Source organism: Leptosomus discolor, chromosome 5, assembly GCF_034619465.1.
Source record: "Leptosomus discolor isolate bLepDis1 chromosome 5, bLepDis1.hap2, whole genome shotgun sequence".
In the NCBI taxonomy this organism is placed as follows: domain Eukaryota; kingdom Metazoa; phylum Chordata; class Aves; order Leptosomiformes; family Leptosomidae; genus Leptosomus; species Leptosomus discolor.
The window spans coordinates 37637493-37651112 of record NC_141395.1 but is presented as its reverse complement, the minus strand read 5'-3'; positions in this window follow the sequence as shown (position 1 = coordinate 37651112).

Here is a 13620-nt window from a genome sequence, read left to right as displayed (position 1 = left end):
CGCAAACCACACAGTCCTATCCTACTAACAGTCTGATCAACCCTTATCTGTTGCACGCAAAAATATTCAGAGAAGTACGCAATGCCAGCTGCCCTCAAGAAGCAGAATAATACCAGTTCCATGTTAACTGCCATTGCTCACAGCTCTGCTGTCTCCAGCCCACCTGCCAGCACCCTGGACTGCTTTGTGCCGCTGACTTGAGTACATGAGCTCTTTTGTTGGTTGCCTAGAAAATACTACCCATAGTATTTAAGCCCTAACATTTCAAGTAGCTCTAATTCAGCTTTCAGCTCAGCTCAGTTCTTTGTCCTCTAAAAATAACTTACATTTAATTGCAACTGGCTACAATTTTCTAATTCTTTGTGACCCCAAACCTCTAAATCTATTACCCACAGACAGCCACAGTAATCCTTAATGAAGATGTGGGTATGATGCAGCATGCTAGGGGCCATCTGGTTGCCAGGTGTTTCCTGGCTTAGCTTTTCCTCACAACACACATACCTCCTCCTCCTCTAATTCCAAGGAAGGCAATTTCTACCTCAGGACAGTTCTTCATTAAAGACACAGGGAAAGGCTTTATTGCAAGCAAGTCTGCTGCAGCACAGCAATGTTCAGAGTCTGCAGCAGAAAGCCTAGAAGGGATGTTCATTACCATACATATCTCCCTGTGACTACCAGCAAAAGACTGTGCCAAGTATATTTCTGACTGTTACTAGGAAAGGAGCCAAGTGCAGCATTTTCATTGTAAACCTGTCTTGTGTCCTTCACTCACAATCAAAAAAAAAAAAAAGGTATTAAAAGGTAACAGCAGACTTTTAGAGCAGGACCATTTATATAAAAAGCAGATGATTTTAAAAGGACCACACAAGAGTCACAACCGGTGTAATGTGTTGTCTTTTAGGAAGCAACAGAACCTATGCAGGAAGGTTAGATCCTGTGATCTTTAATTTCAAAATGGAACATTAACTTCCTTAAAATCCCTGTCATTCAGACAGGTAAAGGCCTTCCAGCTCTCAGATACACTTTCCTGCCCCTCCCCTTCAGCAGCACTCTGGAGCATTTTAGAGAGCTGGACCGGTAGAAAGTAATTTTCACACAGCACTAGCATTGCCCCAGCTCAGCTTACTAAGCTGGCTTCCCACGGGGTCAGGCAAGGACCAGGCACCGTGGGAGCAAACAGGCACGGGACCCTCACAGCACCAGCTGAGAAAAGCCTCGGCTGCCAAGAGACTGCATCCCAGACTACCAAACTGGAAGGCTTCTCCTGGTTCCCATTATCATACTAAGATTTAGTTTGCATAAAGCGTCACACATTTCAGGCTAAACCCAGCAAACATTTACTTGGGCACTTGCAGTAGTCTCTTCTTGGGAACAGTTTCAGGCTGGTTGCATACAAGTAGCAGGGGCAGTGGACATGTATAGCAAAAGTGCCTCCACATTTCTCAAACAGGGTAGGGAAACCCGATTTTTGCTACAGCAGAGAGAAAAGGCTTTGTAACTCCTTTCAGTGTACAGGAAGGGACTCTCTGCTGGGGAGCTCCAGAGAGTCAGGCTTGATCCTCCTGCTGTCCTTGGGAGTTAGTAGGATAAGAAACAGCAGCTGCCGCTGCTCAGCAGACACACAGGACAGAAATGCCTACTCTGCCCTGGCAGCCAGGAACCTGCTTTCCAAGGCTTGGGCATAAAGGAAGACCCCAGCAGAGCCACAGCCTGCAGGACACCCCAGCAGCCCACAGCCCTTGACACAGTCCATCAGTGCCCTAGGCCTCGCTGCGTATGTCAGGCCCTAATCACATTATTGGTGGATACAGAGAGGATAATTTTGCGAAGACAAGGCTGAAATTTGCCCATAAAACCCCCACAGGAATCATTTCCAATCCAAGAAGAGCTTCTCTGGTTCTACTGAGGATCAGGACCTGGGCAAATGGGACAACATAAAACCAAAGCCAACAGCGCACCTGTGATGAACACACCAGAGGCTCTCACCACTAGCCCAGAGCCCCACCAGCTAGCACATACTGTCCACACCATGGCTGTCTTGCCCAAGACTCCCATAAGCTCCTCAGAAGGGGAGAAAGTCCTCATTTCAAAACAAAGTCCAGCTGGAGAATACCACAGGCTCTTTTTCCATGGTTCATCTATATAGTGGGTTTCTTACTTATGTAGAACTCTGCCCAGAGTTACGTTTCAGTGCAAAATGAGTGACAAAACTGAAAAGCAACAAATGGAAAGAGAGAAACACTTAAATACAGCCAGAGCTACAGTGGGAGGGGAAATTGCCCCATACCACTCCCAGTTATGAAGGATTTTCGATTTCAGCTCTGAAGTAAATCCATCATGGAAAGGGAAATATTAACAAGTGACTAAAGACACAGCACCTTTATTCTTGAGGCAAAGACTATTGCAAATTTTAATATCTTTTAAAATGGAAGTTTCTGCTAGAAATCATTTTCACAGGCCTCAAAACATTCTTCAAAGAGCTACTCATCTTCTTAGTGACACAGGCATGGGGCAGGGCTTGTTTACTAATCTAGGAGGATTACGCTTCAATCTAGATCATGCCTTGCCTGCAGGTAAGGGCAGTAGAGTGAACAATAAATACACCAGACTTTCCAACTGCAAAGGCATGAAGGGAACAGAATCCAAAAGAAAGTTATCTTTATATAATCTTTGGATGGGGAAAAGAGGGGAACATAGGGAGACAGCTGCTTCTTTCTATCTGTTGTTCAACAGTCCCTGGAAAACCTGGACAGGAAAATTCTATTCCTACTGTTGCATCAACTATGAAAATAAACCTATCGGCTACAGCTGAAACAAGTCTCCATAGCTAGTTTTTCAAATAAAAACGTAACACATGCCTCTGACCTCTCTTTTTGCCTTTTTAATGTGTGCAGAGATCACACTCCCACTAAAGGAAAACTCATTTTTCACTTACTTTCCCTCTCTCCCTTAGGCAAGTAAGAGAAAGCCACCAAAACATTGTCAGAGAGAACACAAAAACACACTACAGCTAAAATATTCATTCTCTTGCCCATCCCAGGACACTGACAAATCACTTACTCCATGGCACACTGGAATAAGCAAATACACTGAGGCTGACCTTGCAGTAACTTAAAATGCAGAAGAAAATTTCACCCTCTTCAGAAAAAATTTACTACTTCTATCAGTATATAAAATGAATTAGAAACAAAAATATCTCACATCTTCCAAGTGACTGACACCACAGAACTGAATATCACCAGAGAATGGCAGGGCAGTAAGGGCAAAACAAACCGCCTGGTGCTGACCACAGTCAGAGGTATTTCAGAGGAATGATCCATAATGCCAACTCTGAAATACCATGTCTTCATGGAAATAGTGCTTTCTGATCCTAGCAGTAAACATAGCTTCGTGTCCTGAAGTATGGAAATCATTAGGTTTGTCCAGTATTTTTTTTTTAAAGTACTTATTCCCTCCTCGTGCTTGTAATAGGCTGTAAAAAAAATTCAGTCCTAAAACACTTAATTCAAAGTGTAAACAAGTTACTTAGACTAAGCACAGCTTTCACCATCACCATGTTGCTCTGCCCCCATGACTGGAGAAAAACAGAGAATTCATGACCCCACCCAAAAAAAGGGAGTATCTGCCCTAAAACAACCAGTAGCAGTTTTATCTTCTGGCTCAGGAAGGTACACACCTTCCATCAATTAAACTCTGCCATTGTCAGCATCTTAAAAAAAAAAAAAAAAAAATTGTTACAGTCAAGGGATACTCTCTCATAAATAGCAGCATACATATTCATTTGCGCTGCAAGACAACAAGTAGAATCAGGTTCATAAAGAGATTTCAAAGCAAGATGTAAGACATTGTTTCAGCAGGTACTACTTGACTTACTGTCAGCGCCTCGAAGTCTGAGCTTGTGATAAGGGCTTAGCCCAGATGAACCAAAGAACAGAAAACCCCCATGATTATAGCTGCTTGGTGCATATCAAGCAACACTGGCAGCACCTGCACCAGTCAGCACTCATCCAAAAGTCAGTCTCTAAACAGACTCAAGGGCTGCAGGGACAGCTGATGGGAAGGCCTTGGCTGACTCTGGGCCTGTTGGCAATTACAGGCAATAACGCAGGTCAGGGCTGGCATCCTGATAGCAGCGTTACCATCTAAAGAAACTCACAACCATTCAGAAATCGGAAGAATCAATGTCATAAATATGGTAAAATAAGAAAATGTGTTTCTAACTTCTGAGTGGCTATAATTATCAATCAAAGCTTTGAAACATATTATTAATTCCATTTATTGCTAACAGCGAGACTGCAAGTATACAGTGGACCAAAACAAGTGAAGGCAAATAAAAAGAAAGCCTGACTGAGTTCAGGTTTTTTGCCCATAGAAACAGTTTTGTACTAGATGTCATTCTAAGTGAATGCTATTTGACTACAACTTTTTTTTTTTAACAAAATGCACCCCACAAAAAAGTTCTCAATTATTCATATTGAAAAGCACATTTAGGAGTATTTTTAATCTTGCACTCAAAATACTGACAGCATTTTAAGCAGCACTAGCAGCATGACAATTTAAATGATCTAACCTAAAGGATTGTAAGTATTATCTATAAATCACTGCTGCTAATTTTGGCAAACTATGTGGAATATAAAATTATAGATATTAATTTGTCATATTACAAAATGCATTTTATTCAAAGTCTTAGACACAAATTCATTATATGCTGTAATAGATAGCACTGGGTAATATGAAATGCTTACATTGAATATTTTGCTACATCTTATTTAGAAGCACAATCAGCTCTCTATATCTCAAAAAGCTTAACTTTGCCAAACAACATGGAATGAAAGCTCTTATTTACAGTGTTCTATCCCTTGCTCTTTGGAATGAATCACATTATTAACTGCTCTCCCCCCATCCAACAGAGAGAGTTTTGTTTGGGTTTTTGTGGGGGTTTTTTGTTTTTGTTTTTGTTTTTTTTAAAGTTACTCCCTCACATATGTTTGCCAACTTTCCCTTTACTATTCCAGGAAATATACAGATTTTATCTCCCTATACCAAAAGAAAAATACAGTTTCCCTCCTCCTGATTTATGGGTTTCTTCATCATTTTCCAGGGGGAAGTTTTCTTTAAGGGACATCAAATCAATCACATTAGAAAAGATTGGGATGGGGACAAAAACCTAACTTGCCACTTTCCTTCCAGACACACTTAGCCCCAACCCTAAATGCCAGGTCTGCTCTGGACTCCTGGCAGCACAGACACCAACTCTCAGATGTATTCTGAGCATGCTGACAGCCTCTGCAGAGCATATGTCCTGGTTTGGGCTAAATTAGAACTAATTCTGTTTTAGTGCTTTTAACTTTTCAGTTAAGTCTCCTGTAACTAACAGCATTTTCTGAAACAGCAGCCTGTTTTTCCAGACAGTGACTGCTCCTAGCAGGGATAAGGCCTGGTGTTTATAGTTCGTATCAAGGAATGGTATGCAGAGAGGCCCTTGCTTATACTTGTTCTTATGGCGACCAAGGTCACTGCTAAATTTTGTACTCCATGTTGGGGTGCCAGGAGTGAAAAGAGTCGCACCTACAGGGAGGAGCGAACTGGACAGGTGACCCAAACCTGACCAACAGAGTATTCCATCCCATATACGTCTTATTCAGTATAAAGCTGAGAGATCACGAGGGTCTCGCTCTCTTCGTGCTTCGCCTCTTCATCTCTTCCTCTCTTCTTCGATGGCCGACATCTGAAGAGGACTGATCCGTGCATCCCTGAATCCGGTACCTGAGTCCAGGTCCTGTATCCCATCCCTGTCTGCTGCCAAGTCCAGCCTGGGACTGCCCCAGTGCCAGCCCTGTGGTGTGGTGGTGACGTATTGTCATCAGGGTGGGGGGAGTTGGGTTCGGTATTGGTTTTGTATATATTTGTACATATTGTATATATTTCATTTTTTCCTTATTCTTATTATTATCTTTTCTTTTATTGTTATTGTTCCATTAAAGCTGTTTTAGTTTTCTTTTCCAAACCATAAAGTCTCTCTCCCTTGTTCTCTCTCCTTTTCCCTTTTGGGAGGGGAGAGGGGTTAGTAGAGAGCGTCTGTCATTAGTTAGTGGCCGGCCCAGCCTCAAATCGTGACAGCATCTCTAGGGCCAAACTCTGCCCTGACTGAATCAGTGCAAAGCAAGAAAACTCTGATACAAATCTGGAGGAGCTGACTCTCTTAATGCAGAAATCTCCCTCCTATTCTTGTGGCTATCTCCCAGCACCACGTATATTCTCATACAGGTGCAGGGGAGCGCTGAAGGAGGGCAGGGTAATTCTGTAGGTCAGGAAGCAAGTTAGGGCCAGCACACCTGGCTTCATCTCCGATTCCCTCCCTCCCTGAGCTACAGGTTGACAAGCAGGATGGGATGCGAATTATCGAACACCTAGACCACCCTTTGAGCAAGCTCTACTCTCCTTTTTCCTTACAAATCGTTCAACTCCACCCCTGCATCTCTCCTTTTTTGAGCCTGTGGATGTTTTCCTCAGCCTTCTTGAATATTTTCTAACTGCTGAGGGAAATAAAAGCTATTATTGATTTCAGAATAACTCAAGTGAAGCAGGCAAACGCTCAACTGCACGAACATGGGCTTGCTGCAAACAGGAGTGGCAGCCTGCCCACCACGCCCTGCAACACAACCACCGAACAGCAGATTGAGGCACCTGAAAAACATGTCAGGCACCAGCAGATAGGGACTTGTCAGCAAGGGGCACCCTGCACATGAACATACAGCTGCTGTTAATCAAGCCACCGTCACAGTAGCTTAAACAAAGGTAGCATCTCTGCTTTCTGAGTGATACCACATGGCCAGAACAGGAATGGGTGTCCAAGCATACCTTACCAGATCATGTGGAAGCAGCTGCAAGAACAGGACAGGGGCTTTAAAAGGCTGTGGGGTCTCTTTGTCCCACAGCTGGCAAGGGGACAGTGGAGTCATGTTAACATTAGCAAGCGTTGGATGTCAACATCAGGAGTCATTGCATTGCAGTGTACAGCCTCGGGTCCAGAGTCCAGACAAATTCCCCATGAGGGGATCAGATCTTTCCAGTCAGACCTGGCAGTCACAGAAAGGCTACTGCAGAAAACAAAGAATTGGAACAAAAAGAGCTGGTTAGCTAGAGCAAGCTAACCAGCTTTCCAGATAACCAGGATTCAGATCCAGACCTGAACCCTCCTTAATGTCAAAGGATTTTGTACACACACTTCCAGCCCATTTCACAGCAAACACAGAAAAGAGGCTTTCGTCATGGCCCCCCGCAGTCTCTGAGCTTTCCCAGAGGTTAAGGGGGGTCCTTGCACTTAAGGTCTGGCACCTTGTAATTGCCTTCACTGGCTTAACAAGTTATACGGATACCTTCTACAGAAAATGAGGGCTACAAAAAAAAGAGAGACTTAGCTCTACCTCAAACCCAGCTAGGGTTCCTCTGGGCATGGGCTGGACAACACTGTGGTTGAGCTATGTAGGGAAGGAGGCCAATCAATGCAAATCTGCCATCACAGCCAGCAGATATAGGTTTCTGGACCATTAGTAAAGCATCCAGGTCACTTTTGAAGGTCCACAGCACTTTTTACTGTTCATCTCTGGATCAAATTTGCACCAAGGCTGGAGTTTTCTAAAGCATAACCCTAACTCTGTTCCGAACCTTTAACTCTGTTCCGAACCTTTACAATATTCCTACCCTACATTCTCATTTTGAGATATTTTCTAACTTCGTTCATCCAAGATCAGAACCTCAGGAGAAGTGGCAAGTTTTGCACGGTGAAGCAGCTCTTCTAACGGATAATGTATGTTCCTCAAAATTGAACTGACAGCTCCTAGTTTTAAACCAGAAATCAGCCTCTATCATTCTCTCCAGAAAATAAAGTGAAAACATAGGGTTAACTGAATCAATAGGTCTTATAATTAAATGCCGCCAAGTTAGCTGACATGATTGGACTGCTGCTTTTGGTTTGGTTTGGGTTTTTTTGTGATATTGTTTATCCAGAGATTGCATACAGCTAATTTTGCAAATGTCTATTGAAATTTAGTTTAAATCTCCCTCAGGGGACAAAATGACAAGTTTCACAAAAGGAAAAGTAAGTTTTCATAGACTTAACTCATTGGAAGCTACTGCGATCTAACTGCATTATGGCTAGTAAAAGTACTAACAGAAAACTCTTCCTACTTCTTGCCAGGGGCTTGACCAACACGAGACAAGAAATATTCCTCAGATCCCCGTACTCACGAGTGCCAATTGTAAATGAAGGAGCAGAATTTGCTAGAAGGGCTGAATTCTACCTACGAACCCATAACATAAGAATTCACAGGTATAAACTGATTATTTCCCTGAAGGAGACAAGTACCCCAGATCTGCAATAATGAGACAACAGAGCTGAAAGAGGCATTGTCTTTTTCCAGATGGTGTGAGTCAGGTGCAGATTCAATGAATTCAACACAGTTATATCGATTTTCTCCACTTAACACTCTTGTTTGTAATGGGGCCATTGTCTCCCTTACACTACATGAACATACAGATACACATATATATTTTTTCTGAAAGATGGACACTGAGTGCTAAAATAAACAAATATTTATTACACCACAAAGTTAGAAAAACAACATGTTTAAAAAATGCTAAAAGAGAAATAGTATATTGTAACAGTGGCCAAGCCTATCAACCAGCATCAACCTATCTCGCAGAGTACAGAAAACAAAGAGATTTGCTAAATCTTTATATTACTGAGATTGCCCAAAGCCTCACCTTTTCACTGTAATTCCTTTCAAACTGGCACCCTAACAAAAATGTAAGATAGTGAGTACAAACACTGACACTGAAACTTGCTGTCTCATTATCGTTTTGAATGATTGTGATGGGCTCCCTGCCACCTCCCCAATCAAGACAAAAGAACAAAGATCAGTTTCCTCTGCAAGACTGCTGTAGGGAAAAACAGCAGAGAGTGTAAAACCGTAAGGAGCAACAGCATTAGCTCATCTTTTCTCCTTAATACAGCAGCAAACAATTAAAGTAAAATGGGTCAATCAAGACCTCAAATCTTCTTAACAGCTAGCACAGTCAACCCATGTGGCCACAGCAATCCAAATTAACCCCATGGATACATCAGTCCTTTCCTCCAATACCTAGAAAGCAACTACAATTGTCACATTGAATCTCCTTCTAAAACAGCCCCCTATAGTTTAGTAGCATAACTTGTGATTAAACCTACCCTTGAAATAAAAGCTTTTTCCTCTACTGAGGCAGATGGCTTAAGAAACCACCTCTGTTCCCAGCACCAATCCTCTAAATCAGCTCCACCCTATGGAAATCAGTCTCATGCTGTTTTTTCTTATTAGCTGAGCTGCACCACAGACCTGCTGCTAATAAGCACACCTGGACATGAAACAAAAGAATGGAAGAAAAAACATCATCCCTAAACATGTAAGACCGACCCATACTCTCCCTCAGTGTGTGCATGTGTGTTTGGGGAGGGATAAGCAATGCAGTGATTTCACAGAACGCTGTTCATTTCCACGCTTTCTCCGGAGGTATTCGGCACCACCAAACATCATCAAGGGTTTTCCACCACTGAGCCCACATACCCTGAATTTACATTCTCTCCCTTTTCAGCAAAACCATTTCCTTTTCTTTTAAAAACATGCTTAACTTTTAAGCATGCTTAAGGCTCGCTTTCAAGGGCAATTAAGCATGTGTTTAAACAACTGAATAAATCCAGATGGACCAAAACAAGCCTCCTTGAGTCTTAGGAAACAATTCTACATATCAGCACATGCACCATTTTATGTCTTCATCAAGTACACATGTGAACTTTAAGGTAGCACAAAACCAAAATATCCAGACCATCAGATAATTGGGTTTAGAAGGGACCTTGGGAAGTCACCTAGTCCTAGGATCCCAGGACATTACACCTTTCCAAAATTCTGGCTGTTATTCATGTGCATGTTAACAGCAACAATCCCTGATCCCTTTATAGGTAAGGCTTCAGTTCAGCTACAAATGTCTTGCAGGCAAGAGTACCTCTTGGGGGAACCTCAGTAAAGCCAAGAGGTGGGTTTTTTTTTTTCCTTTTGCTGTGAGCCAGAGGTTATACCAGAGCAGCTCTCAGCACAGTCACTGCCTGTGCTATAGGTGAAAGATTTGTAAGGAACTGACCGACAATTTATAGAGAAGCACTACTATCAGAACTTTTTTTCTTTTTCCCTTGCTTAGGCTAATTGTCACTTGTCCCAACATGGCAGATCAGTTTTCAGATCTCAGAGGTGCTGCAGCTGCGTTACAAGTTCTGTTAGTATCTCGCAACTTCATAGAGCTTGTAGTAATAAAGAAGTCACTTTCTGAAAGCCATCATCTTAAAAGTCCTCACAACCTAAATTCTTTTTGACTTCTCTCTCTTCCCACCCCTTTACAAAAAACAAACCTGTCTCTCACACATGTGTATGACATGCTACATTTGGGGGTGATAGCTGAAATAGTCCAGTAGGGTCCGCAGTGGGCCTCACCCACCCATTTCTGTGTTTAGATACTTCTAGCGCTTTCCACGGCTCAGACAACTGTAAAGGGAGCACGGAGCCAGAGCCCGCTCTGGTGTCAGAACACATAGCAAATGTTTCCTCTCATGAATCCAAGTAGATGGATTTAGCGAACAGTAACTCATACAGAAAGCAGCATGACACAGGCTGAAAGGAAAGGTATGTTTCTGGAAAAACATCTAGCAACAAGGGTATTCTTAACCCACAGACTGCAGCAATTCATGAAGGGACTACTGTGATCACATCACTCACACTTAGCAACAGAACCTCAGGGCTCATTAAATGATGACTTTTGCTTTATTGTCAAAACATACTTAAAAAGCACAACTAGGTGGGTACTGACATAGCACACCGTAACAATTACATGAGATCTCTAAATCAAGGGTGCAAATGCCGCTTTATGTAACAAACTGCATTATAAAGCACAACGAACTGCCCTCTATGCTCAACGCGTGCTAAAATTCTCCACAGAAGAACAGCAACTTTTTATTCTCAGGATGACAGCTCTTTGGCTTCCCTCAAACACCCACAGGCAATGTGCAATATGGGTGCAATAAATTGAAGTTCCATTAACCAAATCCTGTCCCTTGGGTAAAAGATGAGAAGAAAAGATAGAACTTACACCACCACACCCCGCTGCTGAAATCACCCCTCTTCCCAGAGCCCTGCTGCACCTGCAGGTTTCATTTCCACACTGAACAGGCTCGCTAAGCCATTGGGGGCATTTTCAGTGTGTTCATTTAGCTCACCTGTAAATGCCTGAGCTCCAGGAGACCAGTACCACATTAAGACCAGGGTCCTGCCCACCGCTGACTGTGTCACAGTGTTTTGCAAATGGGTGAAACGAAATACGCAGTGAGGAATTCAGCAGTGCCTAGGCCTAGGCATTATAAGGGTGAGTTTGGGCTCCACTTTACATACCACACTTTCAGAACGTTTGTGGCAGAAAGATACACCCATCCACAAACTTAACTGGACTGTCTTTGTGCTAACTGATGGGAATTTTTAGCACACGCGGGGAAGGTGCCCATTCTGTCATTGCTGGTGAATCACTTCTTAGTGATCTATGAAGTAATGGCAGGAGTAACTTCACTGGGTAATGCTCTCTCAGCACATTCCCCCTCTCTTCCCAGCAAGGGCTGAGATGCTGTGATCACATCATCCAGTCAGGGGGAAGGCAAGAGAAGCTATAGAAAATAAATACATCCTGCAACTGAGCCTCTTCTTGGGTGCATTGGCTATGAGATCTGTAGTCTAGACATCCCAGCATAGGTGAAAAGAAATGGGTTCTTTCACCACGAGAAAACAAAGGTTTTGGGAGGAAACAGGAAGAAACAGAACAGAAAGGATATGCGCTTCAATCTTGCGAGAAAGAACCCTCTGAAAACAAAAGGGACAGGTTTTCTGAACCACAAGCCACGCAAATGCTGGATGGCAAATGATTTTTTTGAGAAAGGATGGAGTAAGATTTATTGACACCACCACAAAGACATAACAAATTACAAAGAAAGACAATAGAGACCTAGAATAAGTAAGTCTTACAAGATATGTACATAAACATAAAATCATGCAGTAGAATGGGATGTAAATTACCACTTACATGTGAAAGCCTACTACTTTATAGCAAGAACAAGCCTACATGAAAATCCACCAACAAATCTGAGAATATATTTATTCAGAGGAACGCTGAAAGTTTCTGCTTAGCACGGGGAAATAAATGACGTCGGTATCTTACACAGAGAATGCAACTCTCCCGGCATGCGGCACACCCCCTTCTTTCCCAAAAGTGTTTCATAAAGCACATCTTATTGAAATGGCAGGTTGTAATTAGTGTCTCAAACATATACGCAACAAATTGAGGCAAGCAGTCTTTATTTGGTAGATCATATTCGGCGCAACCTTACGGCACCGCAGAGCTGCATATGCTCACGGCTCCTACCTGCAGCAGCTCAAGCGAGGCACATTTTGCATAATTTCCCTTACATAAAAAGGCTTTGTTCTCCACCGCCTCGCTGCGGTTACCGGCCTCCCCGCGCACAGCCCTTCCCTCTCCGCGGCTGATCCATCCAATACAGGCAATGATATTTTGATTATACACCCCACCCCATCCCCGATGCAAATTCAAACCGCTGGCTACCACCGCACCCCCTCGTCTCACACAAGTTCTTTGTTCAGCCGTACGGACCCCCTCAGAGGGGCTCAGGGGCGGGGGCAGGAGAGGACAGGAGATTACATCCTCCACGGACGTGCTCTTACCGCCCAGAGATGCCCAAAACCCACACAGGCAACTGGCACAAGCCGGCTGCCCTTACGACGACAAAACGGGCGCTACCGGCGAGCCGCCGCCCCCCCCCTTCCCTTTCACCTCCGGGCGGTCCGCGGGGGCGACCGGCCGCAAACTTCGGTCCGGGCCCGCTCTCTGCCAGAGTCCGCGCCCGGCTGAGGGAGCGCGCGGCCCGCGCGGCACCGCCCAGCGCCGCGCCCCGCCGGTACCCGCCGGCTCCCCTCACCGCCGACAGCCGCGGTGCCCGTCCTCCTCCTCTTCCTCCGACGGGCACCCCCCGCCCCAGGCTGCGGAACCACCGCCGCCCCCCGCCCGGCCGGCAACAGCCCGCCCGCAGCGGGGCGACGGTGAGGGAGGGTCCTTACCTGAGCGCCGCGGCGGCTGCCGGCACCGGAACGCACTGCCACGCCGAGGGGCAGAGAGAGGGCGCGCCGCCGCCGTGCCCGACTCAGATCGCCCCGCCACTCTCAGGGCTGTCGCCGGGACGCGGCCGCCTGCGCGCCGCGAACCCCCGGGACCCGCCCCCCTCCTCCGCCCCCGGCCCCGCCCCGGCTCCGGCGCCGCTCCCGCAGGGCCCCCGCGGCGGCGGCAGCGGCTGCCGGCCCCTCGCTGCCGCCCCGCCCCGCCCCGCGCCCTGCCTGCCGTCCGCAGCGGCCCCGCATTGCGGAGGGGCCCCGCGGCCCCCCCGGCACCTGTGCGGGGCGCTCCCGTCCCCGAGGCCCGCGCAGTGCTGTCTGGCAGGGCGCTGCGTTAGGTGTTTACATGGCGGCGTTCGTGCACCGGCCC